Here is a 590-nt window from a genome sequence, read left to right as displayed (position 1 = left end):
TTCCGATCTATACATACATATACATACATATATATATATACATACATGCATACATACATACATACATACATACATCAAATTACATACATCAAATTACCAATAAATTACAGAACTCAATAGGTTAATGTTGAATATTCCTTAATACATTATAACTAAAAGGCTCACAGTTCCACTACTGGACAGGCAGCTGCCATGTTTCTGTCTACCAAATTCCCTCACAAGGCTTTGATTGGGCCAGAACTATAGTATAAGTCACTGGCCCAGACTGGCACACATTAGAACTGAACTTGAAACCATATAGTTGTGAACCAAATTCCTTAATCACACTTTTATGCTTATACCTATGAGTAGAAATCTAATATGGGTTTTAGTTATTATTACGTTGCTCTAGTCTTTGCTTATATATTTCTTGCGGCGAATATTTTGTCATTTTTACAGGATATATCTTGGTATTTAAAGAATGAAGAATATCTCCTTGCAGAGATATTAGATAAAATGGAGTTTTGTTAAAACCCATAAATATTCCATAAATAGATCATTCAGTGACATGAAATTGGCCTTGGGGTTAGATAAATGCTAAAGTCTGCCAA

The sequence above is a fragment of the Octopus bimaculoides genome, chromosome 3, assembly GCF_001194135.2.
Source record: "Octopus bimaculoides isolate UCB-OBI-ISO-001 chromosome 3, ASM119413v2, whole genome shotgun sequence".
NCBI classification, from domain to species: Eukaryota; Metazoa; Mollusca; class Cephalopoda; order Octopoda; family Octopodidae; genus Octopus; species Octopus bimaculoides.
The sequence above is the reverse complement of the archived record's forward strand: the minus strand, read 5'-3'. Positions refer to the sequence as shown.